The 16,318-nt window shown below is 46.9% G+C and overlaps 1 protein-coding gene across 2 annotated transcripts in view; it reads left to right on the plus strand.

Moving 5' to 3' along the window:
• The window catches only part of VPS13D (vacuolar protein sorting 13 homolog D), a 2,230,750-nt gene that overhangs the window by 165,993 nt on the left and 2,048,439 nt on the right, over positions 1 to 16,318 (plus strand). The gene's annotated exons all lie outside the window — the stretch shown is intronic.

The following is a 16,318-nucleotide window of genomic DNA, read 5'->3' on the forward strand; positions in this document are numbered from 1 at the left end:
GTTGGCACGTGAGAATTGGCTGTTTGTGTAGGGGCAGCACATAGCCTACTGTATGAATGACTCTAGTGGCACGTGAATTTGAAAAAGACGGGAGTTCTGTCTGAGTTCTCTTGGAGTAAGTAAAAAAATTTGCTCTGTGTGATATGTCTAAAGAGATCTGTTGTCCCTTTTTGCAAAGTGGACCTCACCAATTAATGGACCTCACCAATTAATACCCCTGAATGTTTTGCTTTTGACTACCCAGGTTTTAGACTTCTATTGTGAGTCTCACTACGTCAATCTCACTCACATTAATTGGACTGAGAATGCTAACCACCAGTGTCAGTCTTTAAAGATGAGACTACTGCAGTGCAGCCAGGTTAGGAGGCCCTAGGGTGGTTACACATTTGCATAGGAGCATATGCATGTGCAGGCTGCATGTATGAAACTATCATCTTGTGCAGCCTGGCATCTGCTTGGGTTATGTCTTGTAGTGCGTGTGGAAATTCATAGTAAAGGTCTGTAGTGCTTACTGAAGGTCTGTGGTGCCTAAACTGTATTACATATAATAGCCGAAATGTGCACTAAAGTACAGTTAACTCCCCACTTAGGCCTACAGAGTTCAACAAGGTATCAATCTCGGGGTAAACATGCATCACAAATGTAGGCTCACAATCCTTTTCATCATACCTCCACTCCGATTGACACTTTAAGAGTTGTCATATTTCCCTGTCTCAGCTCATAATCAGATTCCAGGCCTTTATCCCCCTTCCTGGTCCACGTTAACTCCTCTTCTGCTCAGCAAGAGGGATCAAAGCCCTTCCCTCACAATAGAGCTATTATCAGCACTTGACCAAGTTCCTGGGAAAGAAAGGGATGATGAGGAAATATGCATCTGTTAATTAGCTTGTCACATTGTACCTGGGATGGCACAGCCCACGCTTAAAGAAATAGAGGGGTAGGACCAAACTCTGGAGCCCAAAACAGGAAGACCTTGTCTTTGAAGTTTTTGTGGATAGGAATCGGGCTGCTGGGTCAGCTAGAGGTAAAACTGAGGCTCTCAGGGAAGCTCATTCCACAGACAACTTGAAGTCACCACATTGTAATGCCCCAGATTTCTGTGCAGGAGGGTTTTGGGATGAGGGTGGGATAATAATGAGAGATGCTTGGCTTCTAGAACTTTCCACCTTCACTTAAAAACCACTGCATAATGGAGAGACTGATGAGAAGCCTTTGGGCCTGGATGCTACTTGTGACAGAAGACCAAATCTGTTCCTCATGATCTCTGTATTCTCCGCCTTCCTGACAGTCACATTCCTGACCGATGTCAATACTGCACGACCTTCTCCAGGCACACCCTGAGGGATAAGGAGAAGATTTGCCTTCATGGAGGGTGCAATCAGAAGTTGGGGCTTCATCTGAGTGAGTCAAGAGTCAGCCCTCTACCTGGGCTCATCCACGTCCCTCTGAGGACTCCAAGAGAGGGAGATCAGAAATGAGGAGAAATCCACAAAAACATGCTATTCCTGTCGACATTGAGGAGATCGACTTTGAGGCGAGTTACAGTGGCAGCATGCTCGCCGTCAAGAGCTGGGGTCAGCGTCGAGTAGGTGATGACGGTCGATATCAAAGGATTCTTTGACTTTGAGTCACAGGAAATGTTCCACGTTGAGAGAGTCTGTGACATTGAGAAGCCTTTCGACATTGAAACATACAAAATCTGCAGAAAGGGTTAGAAAAACAAGAACAAGATGGTTGCCATCAACTTGTGTTACAGAATACTCCCGTGCGTTCTCTCCATCATTGCCAGTCCTCTTTCCAGATTCCCCGCAACCTCTTCCTTCTCATTCTCCAGCCCCTTCAGTACCTACACCACTTGCAGCAACTCGCCCTCTCCCTCAGACAGAGGTACGTTTGGAAGCTTCTTCACCGGTGAGACACCCAGGCACTCCATGGAGATAGAAGTCTCCTTGATCAAAATCTAGATCTCAGCACAGATCTTGATCCACACACTGCCATCACCATCCTCTACAGTCTTTGTCACAACGCTCATCTAGGCACAGACTTCGTTCTAGGTCGAGATCTACATCACAATCCGGAAGAACGTCACAATCCGGAAGAAGGTCTTTTTATTCAACCTCATCTTATGGCACCAAAAGATACTCACCGACTTTGACTCTACTCAGCCAATAGTCTCACCAATTGATGGCATAAATACTTTTCAAGCCCTTATAAGAGGAGCTACAAAACTAACTCTTCACCAGCCTTGTGCCTCTTGACCTTTTTTGCCTCTGGTACCAGGTTTGTTAGAACCAGCTGCTGAACTCTGCCTCAGACCAGCTGTAGGTGGCTGGCCTCGTGTGTGGTGGACACCTGTAATAAATATACCAGGTCCAGGCAACCCTTATTGGTAAGTGTTAGTGTCTAGGAAGCCAGGGCTCTCTAGTGGTAGCTGTGGTGAGCAGCCAAGACTCATCTAGGAGGAGTATGAAGCACTTGCAATGCCACAGTGGTCACAGTAACTTATCACACATGAATGGAACCACACAGTGTTGCAAAAATAAAGGTACTTTATTATAGTAACACTTAACTAGAATACTATAGGCACTACCCCCTCTCTGGAGCTAAGTGCACACAAAATATACACAGGTAAGTATTAGGAATTAGCATAAAAACATTAAAAATAGCTAGAAGTAGGAAGGGCCTTCTAGGGGACCTGTAGAAGAAGATGACGGAATCCAGTCCATACAGGTGGGTCCAGGCCGCGCAGGAGGCAATGCCCACCCTTCTGTGGGTGAAGATCCAGGGCAACAGTGATGGGTGAAGGCCAGCTGCGGAGACCAGGAGCTGCAGAGGAGTCCCTGAAGTCATCTAGGAGCTGTCCCTCAGCGGTCGTCCAATTGCAGACTGATCAGAGGTTAGGAGGACCACCAACAAACAAATGCAAGTTGGAGCTGAAGAATATTTGCAGGGCTGGAGAAGACCAGCAAGGTCCAGGGGACTCGACCCCTGGAGGGGAGTCCGGTGTGACCTTGGGAAGAAAGGAGAGCCTGCAGAAACAGTCAGAGCCCCTACGAGCAACCCACTGGCCGAAGACACAGAAGTCGCAGTGAGGCCCAGGCAGCACACCTGAAGAGGAGTCCCACGTCACTGGTTCAGCAGAGAGGAGACTGTCCTTGCAGAGGTAGAGTGCTGAGGGCCGGGGATACTTGGAGCGTGCAGATCCCTCGGTGCAGGAGTCAACAAGCCTTGGTTGCTGCAACAGTCGCGGTGCACAGGGATTCTGTCCTTGAGGGAGAAGCAAAGGCTCACCGTCTCCCACATTGGACAGAAGGCTGAGAGGACCCCCCCAGAACCGCCACCTGTGTTGGAGACTCTTCGCAGATCCAGAGGACAGCAGATCTCAGCAGCCGGAAATCGTTGCCTTAGGTGCCTGCAGATATAAAAGAGTGACTCCTTCACTCTAAGGGAGATTCCTTCTTGCTTCTTTGGTGCAGCTGAAATCTTGCCGACCCCATAGGATGCCTGTAGGATATTACCATCTTGCCTGGCATGTTACCCCCATATTTCACTGTATATATGTTGTTTTAGTTGTATGTGTCACTGGGACCCTGCCAGCCAGGGCCCCAGTGCTCATAAGTGTGCCCTGTATGTGTTACCTGTGTTATGACTAACTGTCTCACTGAGGCTCTGCTATTCAGAACCTCAGTGGTTATGCTCTCTCATTTCTTTCCAAATTGTCACTAACAGGCTAGTGACCAATTTCACCAATTTAACATTGGCATACTGGAACACCCTTATGATTCCCTAGTATATGGTACTGAGGTACCCAGGGTATTGGGGTTCCAGGAGATCCCTATGGGCTGCAGCATTTCTTTTGCCACCCATAGGGATCTCTGACAATTCTTACACAGGCCTGCCACTGCAGCCTGAGTGAAATAACGTCCACGTTATTTCACAGCCATTTACCACTGCACTTAAGTAACTTATAAGTCACCTATATGTCTAACCTTTACCTGGCAAAGGTTGGGTGCTAAGTTACTTAGTGTGTGGGCAACCTGGCACTAGCCAAGGTGCCCCCACATTGTTCAGGGCAAATTCCCCGGACTTTGTGAGTGCGGGGACACCATTACACGCGTGCACTACACATAGGTCACTACCTATGTGTAGCTTCACAATGGTAACTCCGAATATGGCCATGTAACATGTCTATGATCATGGAATTGCCCACTCAATGCCATCCTGGCAGTGTTGGCACAATCCCATGATCCCACGGGTCTCTAGCACAGACCCGGGTACTGCCAAACTGCCTTTTCAGGGGTTTCACTGCAGCTGCTGCTGCTGCCAACCCCTCAGACAGGTTTCTGCCCTCCTGGGGTCCAGCCAGGCTTGGCCCAGGAAGGCAGAACAAAGGACTTCCTCAGAGAGAGGGTGTTACACCATCTCCCTTTGGAAAAAGGTGTTAAGGCAGGGGAGGAGTAGCCTCCCCCAGCCTCTGGAAATGCTTTCATGGGCACAGATGGTGCCCATTTCTGCATAAGCCAGTCTACACCGGTTCAGGGACCCCTCAGCCCTGCTCTGGCGCGAAACTGGACAAAGGAAAGGGGAGTGACCACTCCCCTGACCTGCACCTCCCCTGGGAGGTGCCCAGAGCTCCTCCAGTGTGCTCCAGACCTCTGCCATCTTGGAAACAGAGGTGCTGCTGGCACACTGGACTGCTCTGAGTGGCCAGTGCCAACAGGTGACGTCAGAGACTCCTTCTGATAGGCTCCTTCAGGTGTTGCTAGCCTATCCTCTCTCCTAAGTAGCCAAACCCTCTTTTCTGGCTATTTAGAGTCTCTGCTCTGTGAAATTCCTTAGATAACGAATGCAAGAGCTCATCAGAGTCCCTCTGCATCCCTCTCTCTTCACCTTCTGCCAAGGAATCGACTGCTGACCATGCTGGAAGCCTGCAAAACTGCAACAAAGTAGCAAAGACGACTACTGCGACACTGTAACGCTGATCCTGCCGCCTTCTCAACTGTTTTCCTGGTGGTGCATGCTGTGGGGGTAGTCTGCCTCCTCTCTGCACTAGAGGCTCCGAAGAAATCTCCCGTGGGTCGACGGAATCTTCCCTCTGCAACCGCAGGCACCAAAGAACTGCATCACCGGTCCTCTGGGTCTCCTCTCAGCACGACGAGCGAGGTCCCTTGAACTCAGCAACTCTGTCCAAGTGACTCCCACAGTCCAGTGACTCTTCAGTCCAAGTTTGGTGGAGGTAAGTCCTTGCCTCCCCACGCCAGACTGCATTGCTGGGAACTGCGTGTTTTGCAGCTACTCCGGCTCCTGTGCACTTTTCCAGGATTTCCTTTGTGCACAGCCAAGCCTGGGTCCACGGCACTCTAACCTGCATTGCACGACCTCCTGAGTTGTCCTCCGACGGCGTGGGACCCTTGTGCAACCTCGGGTGAGCACCGTTTCACTCCACTTCGTAGTGCCTGTTCCGGCACTTCTGCGTGTGCTGCCTGCTTCTGAGAGGGCTCCTTGTCTTGCTGGACGCCCCCTCTGTCCCCTCACGCAATTGCAGACATCCTGGTCCCTCCTGGGCCACAGCAGCATCCAAAAACCCTAACCGCGAGCTTTGCAGCTAGCAAGGCTTGTTTGCGGTCTTTCTGCAGGAAAACACTTCTGCACGACTCTTCACGACATGGGACATCCATCCTCCAAAGGGGAAGTTTCTAGCCCTTGTCGTTCTTGCAGAATCCTCAGCTTCTACCATCCGGTGGCAGCTTCTTTGCACCCTCAGCTGGCATTTCCTGGGCATCTGCCCACTCTCGACTTGATCGTGACTTTTGGACTTGGTCCCCTTGTTCCACAGGTACTCTCGTCTGGAAATCCATCGTTGTTGCATTACTGGTGTTGGTCTTTCCTGCAGAATTCCCCTATCACGACTTCCGTGCTCTTTGGGGAACTTCAGTGCACTTTGCACTCACTTTTCAGGGTCTTGGGGTGGGCTATTTTTCTAACCCTCACTGTTTTCTTACAGTCCAAGCGACCCTCTACAAGGTCACATAGGTTTGGGGTCCATTCGTGGTTCGCATTCCACTTCTAGAGTATATGGTTTGTGTTGCCCCTATCCCTATGTGCCCCCATTGCATTCTGTTGTGACTATACATTGTTTGCACTGTTTTCTATTGCTATTACTGCATATTTTGGTATAGTGTACATATATCTTGTGTATATTTGCTATCCTCATACTGAGGGTACTCACTGAGATACTTTTGGCATATTGTCATAAAAATAAAGTACCTTTATTTTTAGTAATATCTGTGTAGTGTGTTTTCTTATGATATTGTGCATATGACACTAGTGGTACTGTAGGAGCTTCACTCGTCTCCTAGTTCAGCCTAAGCTGCTCTGCTAAGCTACCTTTTCTATCAGCCTAAGCTGCTAGACACCCCTCTACACTAATAAGGGATACCTGGGCCTGGTGCAAGTTGTAAGTACCCCTTGGTACCCACTACAAGCCAGTCCAGCCTCCTACAATGCCTAGCCGTGGAAATGTTGCTAAGTGCTGACAGTGGATGCAGAAACAATGTTGCAGGGCGAGGTCGTCAGTGTTGTAGTCTTGTTTGGTTCCTGTGAAGTCCAGCAGTGGTTCCGGTGGCCAGGAAGAGGTTGTTGCAGAGGAGTCCTAGTGGAGTCTTGCGTGTCGAAATCTGGGGACTCACACACAAGAAAGACCCTAAATAGCCCAAAAAGGGTCTTGGTCACTTTTCAAGGTGTCCACCTATCAGAGGGGGTTCACTGACGTCATCTGCCTAACCTGACCACTCAGATGCTCCCAGGGTCCTCTGCCTATCTTGGTGTCAAGATGGCACAATCAAGTGGCCACCATGAGGAGGTCTGGGCACCACTCCTGGGGTGGTGATGGGCAGGGGGGTAGTCAGTCCACTTCCCTTTGTGTAGTTTTGTGCTATAGCAGGGACTGGGGGTCCCTGGACTGGTGCAAACTGGATTATGCAAGGAGGGCACCAATTGTGCTCTTCAAAGCAAGCCAGTGGTGTGGGGAGTCTACTCCTCCCCAGCCTTGTAAAACCTATTTCCAAGGAAGAGGAGGTTGCACCCCTCTCCCACAGGAAATCATTTGTTCTGCCATCCCATGCTTGAGCTGGTCAAGCAGCAGGAGGCAGAGTACTGTCTGAAGGGCTGCAGCAGCGTGGGCTGCTCGCAGATGCTGGAAGACTGTTAGAAGCAATACCGGGGGGTCCTCTAAGGAGCCCCCAGAGTGCATGGAATCATGCCACCAATTCTGGCATCAGTATTGGGGTATGATTCTGACATATTTGATACCAACCAGGCCTAGGTTTGGAGTTACCATTATGTAGCTGGACCATAGGTAGTGACCTATGGGCAGTGCATAACTCAAATGGCCTCCCCGCACTTTCGAAGTCCAGGAAATTGAAACTGGAGTTTGTAGGGGCACCTCTGCTCTTTCAGGGGTACCCACACATACAGGGACCTGCACCCGGCCCTTAGGGCTGGAAGGACCTACCATAGGGTGTCTTACAGTGTCCTGGTGTAGTGACCAGCAGTGAAAGGGTGCATGCACCTTTCCACTCAGGCTGCACATTGCAGGCCGGCAGACAGAGTTTGCATGGGCTCCTATGGGCGGAATAATACAGGATTCAGCCCATGGGGGACCCCTGGTGCACCATTGCCCTGGGTACATAAGTACCATATACTAGGGAGTTACAGGGGTACACCAGTATGACAATTGAGTGTCTGGTGTAAAGGGTACCAAGGTAACCAAATTTTAGAGGAGAGAGCGCAATTACTGGGGTCCTGGTTAGCAGGATCCCAGTGAAAACAGTCTAAGTACACTGATAACAGGCAAAAATGGGGGGTAACATGCCAAAAAGACTACACCAGCTTGAGCCAAAACAGATGCATCTAAGATTCAGAAAAAATATAAGGCGCTGGAGCAGGACCCATTAATCCTGCAGTCAGATCCTCCTTTATCCTGTTGTTATCTTGGATGCGAATAAAACTCATTCTAGTACTCCTTCATTCACGGTTCCACAAGACAAAGAAAGTAGGAGACTAGACTCGGTGGATAGCAAAATATGCATCGCAGAAGCTACCAACATGAAAGCTGTGAATGTGTCCGCCTTCCTCAGCAGATATCATAGATCCCTATGGAACTCTCTACATCAATTGGCAGATGATCTCCCAAGAGACTTTCAGGAGGATTTTATCGAAATTTTGAATGAAGGCATTATAGTCTCTAACCAAGTGGTCAGCGCTGCTGCAGATTCATCTTTGCTAGCAGCTTATTAGCTTTTAGATTCCAACCTTGACTTTGTCTCACTGCTCAGAAGCGGGAATCTCAGCAAAGCATTCTGAACCTTCCTTTCTCCAGTAACTCCATTTAGAAGCCATATGGATGAGGAGATGGCTCCCATGAAAAGCGAAGTGAGGACCACAAAAGCAATTGGTCTAGAAAAACATAAGGAGCAGAGAAAACACCCTCACAAGAGTCTTTTGTATCCACAGAGGGATCAAACGCCTCAGTGGTTTCAAAGATACCACTAACAACAGTAACAAAGACCTTTTCAGCAGCATCAAAGACGCCACTTAAAGGGAAGAGGTAGCCACCAATGTGCTCAAGCAAGAAAGCCTCCAGCCGGTTCCACACAAAGAGCCTTTGCTTTCCCTGCTACTGTTACCCATACTGGTAGGGGGAAGTGTTTCCAAAAATCCAATAGAGTGGAAATCTATTGCAGACAACGCCTGGGTGCTGGATATTGTAGATGGTTACTGCCTCAGATTCACCAGTCCTCCACCAAATATTCCACATCTACAGATGCTGATATCGGAAGTGAACATTCTTCTACCAAAGTATGAAGTGAAGCCCATACCTCTCAACCAACGAGGAAGAGGGATTTGTTCCCGTTATTCCCTGGTGGAAAAGGAAGGTTAGAAAAGTGATTTCAGACCCATACTAGATCTGAAGATCACAAACAAGTGGATTCGGAGAGGAAAATTCAGAGTGCTAGCTTTGTATCAAATTTATTCTCAAATCCGTAAAGGAGACTGGCTCTGTTCCATAAATCTTCAGAATGCATAATTTCACATCCTGATATCCAGAAAACACCACAAATTCCCGAGATTTGTGACTGGTCACAAACACTACCGGTATACATTGCTCACTTTTGGCTTCAGATTGGCCCTCACAACTTTTCAGAGTGTGTGGAAGTGGTGACCGCACATCTCGGGAAACTCAAAATATTTGTCTGTCCCTATTTAGATGACTGCCATATCAAGGCGTCAACTCGATTACAAGCACAACATCATTATCACATCACTGTCTACTCTCAATCAGCTAGATCTTCATATCAATCACCAGAAATCAACATCATCCCCAGTTGAGTCTCTTGATTACCTAGGAGCAACTATCGAATACCATAAAAGTAAAAGTGTTTCCTTTGCAGGAGAGATGTTTTTCTATACCTCTGAAATGTCGATCTCTTATGAAAATCTTACAGCCAGTGGTGAGAAAAATATCATCATTTCTAGGATCAATGGTACCATGTATATTTTGATGCCTAAAGCCCTTGACCACGTGAGACCACTACAAGAGTGTCTGGAGGCCCAGTGGAGTCAATACTCGGGGAGTTGGCAAGAGAAGATCACACTTTCCCTTAAAGCAAGACAGTCACTGAAATGGTGGTGTCAACCGAAAAATCTCCTACACAAGATGCCTTTTCATCAGGATGTTCTCTCTCAAACAATAGTGACCAATGCCTCTCTGTTAGGTTGGAAAGCACACATGAATCACCTACAAACCCAGGGAACATGGTCAGCAAAGGAAATTACTTATCATATCATCCTTCTGGGAACTAAGAGTTGGTCATTTGGCCCTGAAGTCTTTCCTACCATATTTCAAGACGGAATCCCTCCTTGTTCAGACAGACAACACAACAAAGTTTTACTGTGTGAAGAAGCAAGGATAGACAAAGTCTAGAACCTTATCACTGGAAGCCCAAACAATATGGAATTGATTGCTGGCCAGGAACCAGAGGATCACTGCAACCTATCTACTGGGCATCCAGAATATACAAGCAGACTCCCTAAGCAAGAGTCTTCACGAAAATCACGAGTGGGTGCCAAACAACATTGTCGTTCACATCATCTTCTGCACCTGGGGTTTTCTTCAGATAGATCTATTCGCAACTGTAGAAAACAAAAAATGCCCAAACTTTGATTCAAGGTTTTCCCAACCAGGGACATTGGAGAATGCCCTATGGATTGAATAGTCCAAAAAAAAAAAATCTATGTTTTTCCTCCTGTACTCCTGGTGCCATCATTAATTATCAAATGGCCAGAATGATATTGATAGCTCCAGAGTGGCCCCTATAGTGGTGATTCACAGACCTACTCCGCATGTCGGAACATCAACATTTGAGGCTGCTGTGCAGACCGGATCTTCTGATGTTCGGAGGCCAGATGATCCATCCCAATCTCTCCTCTGAGTTTGGCAGCATCGCTCCTGAACTCGTACAGTATGGAGTTTTGAATGTACTAGAATACATGAATATTCTAAAAGAAGTTAAACGTCAATTAACATGTACATCTTACTCATTTAAATGGAATATATATTCTGCATCTGATTCTAACAAGAATATTACTCCAACAGCATGCTGAGTAGAAGCTTTATTTCCATACTTACTTCATTCGGCCAAATCTGGGTCATAAATCTCTTTTTATTAAAATCTATTTGTCAACTATTAAATGTCCTTCACAAACCTCTTATTCCAAAGCCCTAGTTATCAAAGACTTCTTAGAGGGTATCAAGAAGGTTTTTCTTCCAAAAGCCCGCCCTTCTTGAGAAGTGAACGTAGTACTTTCGCATCTCATGGCACCCCCTTTCGACCTTTTAATAAAGCCTCATTTATTCACGCTTTTCTTGGAAAACTGCTTTCTTTGTTGCCATTACATCAGCACGTAGGGGTTAGTGAGATTATAGCTTTGTTATCATGAACCATTATAAGAGCGCATCCAAAATTCTTGCCCAAAGTTGTTTTGGATTTTCACATTAATCAAACCATTACTTTGCTGATTTCTACTCCAGTAGAAATATCTCTCCAAACTTTGAATGTGAGAAGGGTCTTAAAATTGTATCTAAATAAAACTAAAGATATGCATAAGACCAATAGATTATTTGTAAATTCTGATCCTGTACATGCAGTCTGTATCCAGGTGAATAGTTTCTTGCATCCTGTTATGCTACCAGAAATAAAATACAACTCTGTCTGGTAGACCACAGGCCTATTTTACCAGAGATAAAGCAGCAACAGCTGCTTTAATGAGGAATATTCCTGTTGCAGAAATCTACAAAGCTGCTAAATGGAAATCTGTTCACGCTTTCACAAAGCACTATTGTTTTGACCCCAATGCTAGAACAGATGCTCAAGTAGGACAGACATGCCTTAGGAATCTCTTTGCTTAGTTGTATTTATGGTCTATTTTTTCTCTTCCACTGCGGTTTGTAAGGCTGGGCTTGCTAATCTATTCAGTGCTTTTGATTAAAAATGGAGCTCCCCTGAGAGAGAAGGAAGGGTTTCTTACCTGTAATTCTCTCTGAGGAATCTCCATTTAAATCATAAGCAACCCTTCCTCCTCCCCAGTGGAAGAGACAAACATTATTAGTACACACTATTTTCTATGCTGTAACTCTTTTGCTCCTGTAAAAAGAATTGAGGTAACTTCACCTGCTGGGCATGATGGGACGCTGGAGGGTTGTGAGCCTTCAAAGGTGCAATGTCAGTTTTTATTACTACAGTACTGCAGCCTAAATGTCTATATCACCCCATTCCTTCTTCTCCATACTTTTAAAAAAGGTTTATGAAGAATATTTCTAAGATAAAAATATTGAGCTCCTGAAAATTGTTCTTATTTTATAATGATATTGTGACTTTTTTTAAAATAAAATTTTTATTTATTAGCTATTGTAGCCTCCTTTGTAGGCTGCAAATGTTTTCTTTAACAAAATTATGTCTTAGGTGTGGCATTCCTGAAGTAAGGCGAATGTCTACTCTTAAGAAGATGTATTTTAAAGAAGTCCTCTGGGATCCCTGCACGTGGGCTAGACTATTTAGTGCTTATGATTTCAGTGGAGATTCGTCTGAGAAACACTTAGGATTACAAGTAAGTAACCATTCCTTCCTAGTTCCTGGATTGATCTGGTCAAAGTTGATGCTATTCCACCACGCTGAAGTTTCATCAGCATGCTTTTGGCCACAAGCATGTGGCCTTTGACTGGACTTCGGCCTGCGAGTGTGCCATCAACAGCAGTTAACCACATTCAGCTTCCCTTCCCCACCTGCCAGTGTTTGTCCACTGCAGAAGGCCTCTCCAGTGGTTCCTTCACCGCCGTTGGTACCAGACACCCTTTAGAGGTCCAAGGCCATCCTCATTCAATTAAGTGGCAGACCCAGAAGCTAGTAGAATAATTCTGGTGCAGGAAGGAATCTCAGTAGAGACCTAGCGACAAGCATTTCAACAGGTTGAATGCCATTTGTTGCTCAGACGCAGACCATACACAGTGCTTAATATTATTGGCCATGACGACTATTACGGTAGTGAAACAGCCAATTTGCTCCCCCATACTGCGACAGTTTCTGGAAACTAGCTAGACTTTCCAAATGCTAGCAGGCATGATACCTCATCAGGCGTGTATTTTGAGTGCCCTTTGAGGCTTCCGTCAGAGTAAATGGTCCGTTTCACAGCACTCCTAAAAAAGGCTCTGTAAGCTCTTGAGCTGCCTCTTCCCAAGAGGTAAATAAGGCCTGTCTTTCTGGGGAGGTTCTCCAACTGGTCTCTTCAACCTCAGAACCATTGCTTCCATTTGATGAGGCACTGAGGGAGCCTAATGTTGCCGAATGGGGCACATCTTGGACCGCCTGTGCAGTTAACTGTCAGGTTACCTGCCCCTATTTTCGGGCATCAGAAGATCCCTCATTTTTGTCTGCTACCCCTCCCTTAAGAGCCTCTTGGTGCAGGCTTTGTCCTGCTCAAAGCAGAATCCAGATTCCTTTCCCTGCTCTCCTCTTGTCCAGGTGTTGAAGCAGAGAGAGGCCATTTGGAAAAAAGTTTTTTTTTTTCCCACTGGGAGTCTTGTCCACTGATCTACTAATATGATTTGCCTTTTGACAAGGTACGTTCATGTCCTTTTGAATTGGGACAGGTGGTCATGCAGAACTTTCTGGACCATCTTCCAGTTACTTTTTTGAGTTTGTTTGGGATGTGCAGGATGCAATGAAGCTCATTCTGTGCTCTGGCCTGCCACTGGACTGTGGGGCATGGTTAATGTGTTCACTGGTCACCATTGGTTGTTATGCCTGGTGTGGTTCCATGCACTTCTCAGGGGATATCCAAGCAGATTTAACGGACATGCCTTTTGATTGCTCCTTCCTGAATGCTAGAAAGCTGTCGGTCTTGCAGAAACCAAAATAGTTTTCCCTGGCAATACATGCAGTCTGGTTAATCCAGCGAACGACTTGGTTAGCACCTTCCTTCTTCTTCCTTCTCTTTTTCTCCTGCCCTGCCTGTAAAACCTATCCAGCTCACCTTTGAAGAAGCACATGCAGTCTGTAGGAGGGAGGACATCACATGGTTTGGCATCATAGCGAGCCATCACCATTGATCAGTGAGTCATCCATATCATCAGGATATATGTCCTCTCTTTCAAGGGGTTACCCTGTTCCATTCCTCCTGTCTACTCTGTTCCTTCAGATGAGCATGCTCTCAACCTTCAAAATGAAACAATGCCTCTCTGGGTCTTCCTGCCTTTATAGAGGATTTGGAATATTCATGGGGAAGTGCTCTTCTTCATGGCCAGACAATCTTTTGCCTCCTGGATTTTCTGGCTTCCTACGTCTTTTTGATTAACACTTGTTGGCACATGCATACTCTCCAGTGCGATCTCCCCTTCTCTTCCAGGGGATCCTCATCAATAGTCATAAGCACTGAATATTCCTGCCAGTGCATGGGGCTTTGTAAACATCTATGCAGCCTATTGTACATGTTAAAAATGACACCCACAGCTGCTTTTCCTTTAATAGATCTCTTCCCTAAGTCAAAATCTCTGTTAAAACATGAGAGCGCAGTGTACACAGTCACAGCTTTTATTAAGGGAATCTGAATAAAGTCCACTGGCATTATTATCCAGCAGGCTGCATTTTAAAGTATAACTGAGAAAAACTGGCACAGTGCCTATAAGACCTCTGGGACCTCCTGTATCCCATCATCCATCAGAGATGACCATTAGGTGACAGATCAGTTCTTTTTTCCGGCTCCTTCGGTGAGGATCCCAGAGCCTTAGCTCTTCAGTTTTTATTGACTTTTGTCACAAAAATATCATTTAAAGTTCAGGATTTCTTCTTTACTTGACAGTTTTAAGCAACCTGTGCACTTTAAACATTTTTTTCTGACTGAACATCATTCATTTCAGTCACAAAATGCCATCTTCATTCAACAAGTGCCCTTTTTGTGGCAGAAAAATGGTATTAACTGGTCCACACACTGTCTGTATTGTCTGCCTACCTTCCTCGCACTTTCTTGACCCTTGCTATCATTGTAAAAACTTTTCCAAGACGACCCAATAGGACAGGGAAAAGAGCAGACTACATGCTATACAGGTAATACCTTCAAGTGGCTTCGGGGGGAGAGGGGTAAAAAAACTCCTTAAAAGAGCCCTCCTTTCGTCAGCACAGTGGGAGAACAGACAAATCTCAACAAAAACGTAATTCTCCATCACTGTCGACGAGTAGAAGATCAGCAATGAGGGAGATAAATGTATGCTCACCTTCAGCATCAGCGCAGTCGTCGAGGAGCCTGGGACCACCTCCATCAATGTAATAGAGGCTGACAGCACAACGATCGCCGTCAAGACATTCGTCGCAGACGGCGACAAAGAAACAGTCGACATCCAGACCCCACTCCTTAGAGTCACTACACTTGTCGTCGAGGGTCACGACGTCACAAGGAAGATTGATGTGACAACATGCCGTCGAGCGCTCGACAGGGAGTCACTCGCTATCGCACAAACACTATGCTGGCTTCAGTCACCGTTGTATCGATGTCAGAACATCCACCGGCGTCGAAACGTTCATCACCGCCAGAAAGACCATGTCACTCAGACACTCACTTGACATCGAGGTCAAGGATGTTGACCTCAAGAAGCCGATCCTTGTCTCCAGAAGCTACTTAGTACCTACAGTAAGTACTTGTTTACCAATGGCTTCCAGACCTCAGGTCACTCTCCATAAGCAGACTGAAATTCACCAGAGTCCAAGGTCTGATTACTTACTCACCATCCAGAGACATTGCACATACACCTTCACCTCGAAGTACTCCTCCTTGTACATTTTTTCCTGATTCACCTGCTTCTGATGGATACAACTACCTGTGGATTCCTCACCTAATGAATACTCCCATGGCGCCAGCATTCGACGGAAATCTTCTTACTAGTCTCTGCACGTCGACGAGGACGTCACTCTAGGCCACGTGACGCCGTCTGACGTCATACAGGCAATAAGAGGTCCTCGACGACGTGCGGACGTCAGTTCCCTTTTTTTCCGTGCATTCGAAACGGTTATCTTCGAGGGAGCAACTGTTACTTTTGTGGTTACAGTGTATTTGTGCTGCGTAGTCTTTCGCTGTGGTAATAATGTCGCAGAGAAAGTCTGGATTTAAGCCTTGTCTTGAGTGTGGAGGCAAGATGTCGGTGACGGATCCTCATTCCGATTGCCTTTGGTGTTTGAGCTCCGACCACGACGTCTCGACTTGTGATTCATGCCAGCACATGAATCCAAAAGCCCTCAAGGAACGTGAGGCGAAGCTGTTTATGGCAAAATCGAAGGAGAAGCATCACAAGAAGTCTTCTTCTCCAAGACATCGGCGTCATCGAGACTCCCGGCGCCGTAGAGAATCTCGGCGTCATTCGAAGGAGACTCGTTCCAGGTCTTCGGATCGGCGCCGAAGGACATGGGAGATCAGTCCCACGGTTACGCCGCATCCTTCGACGCCGTTGCCCTCTCCGGCGTCTCCAACTTCACCTGGACAGGCGTCGGTGATTGAGGTATTGGAGCCTCAGGTGTTTTCTCCGGCGCAGACGTCGAGGCTGGCGTCGGGGTCGCCTCCGAGACAGACACCTCAGTATCCGGCTTTTCCCACCCCTGGAGCCGATAGTTCCGCATTCTTGAATGCGATGTATGCCATCTTCCAACAGATGGCTCCAGGGGGTGCTCCGGCTGGGCCTTTGGCCTTTTCTTTGGGTGATCCTGCGCCTCTTCGG

Source organism: Pleurodeles waltl, chromosome 6 (genome assembly GCF_031143425.1).
Source record: "Pleurodeles waltl isolate 20211129_DDA chromosome 6, aPleWal1.hap1.20221129, whole genome shotgun sequence".
NCBI lineage: Eukaryota > Metazoa > Chordata > Amphibia > Caudata > Salamandridae > Pleurodeles > Pleurodeles waltl.